This window comes from Octopus bimaculoides, chromosome 14 (assembly GCF_001194135.2).
Source record: "Octopus bimaculoides isolate UCB-OBI-ISO-001 chromosome 14, ASM119413v2, whole genome shotgun sequence".
Lineage (NCBI taxonomy): Eukaryota > Metazoa > Mollusca > Cephalopoda > Octopoda > Octopodidae > Octopus > Octopus bimaculoides.
Window position 1 is genome coordinate 5,953,478 of NC_068994.1, and position 926 is coordinate 5,954,403.

Consider the following 926-nt stretch of genomic DNA (forward strand, 5'->3'; position numbering starts at 1 on the left):
GTGGTTGTGGGATTTGCTGTTTCAATTCCCGGACTGGGCGTTGTGAGTGTTTATTGAGCGAAAACACCTAAAACCTCCACAAGGCTCCAGCAGGGGGTGGTGGCAACCCCTGCTGTGCTCTTTCTCTCACTCTTTCTTCCTGTTTCTGTTGTGCCTGTATTTCAAAGGGCCGGCCTCGTCACATTCTGTATCACACTGAATCTCCCCAAGAACTACGTTAAGGGCACACTTGTCTGTGGAATGCTCAGCCACTTACACATTAATTTCAGAAGACTGTTCCCTTGATCGGATCAACTGGAACCCTCATCGTTGTAACTAACAGAGTGCCACAATATATATATATATTTATATATATCATTATATATATATCATTCAAATATATATATAAAATAACGAAGGTGTCTAGATGCAATATAAAACCAAAAAGGAAAAATTCAGTTGTCGCCTAATAGTAACTGAGGGTGCAGGGTAGCACCTACATTGCTAGAAACAAGAGTCAAAAACCCTTATAGGCACAAAAAAGCACATTGTCTATGTACTGCCAGGGGAGATAACCACCCCTCAGAATGTAAAGACGCACAAAATTCCGCTAAGTATTTCACCCGGCATGCTAATGATTCTGGCAGCTTGCCATCTTGTACGTGTGCATCTTTGCTTGATCTGCATGCGTGTGTGTGTGTGTGTGTGTGTGTGCGCGCGTGTATGTGCATTTTTGTGCATGTCTTTGTTCATGTATGCACATGCTCTGTGTACATATGCATGTATGTATGTGTGTGTGTGTGTTTTTGCGCATGTCTTTGTGTATGTGTGCACATGTTCTGTGTATATGTGTGCGGTGCGTGCATTTCCACGCGAGTATGTGTATATGCATGTGTGTGTATGTTGTGTATGTGTGTGTGTGTATCTTTACACTTGCACACACATTA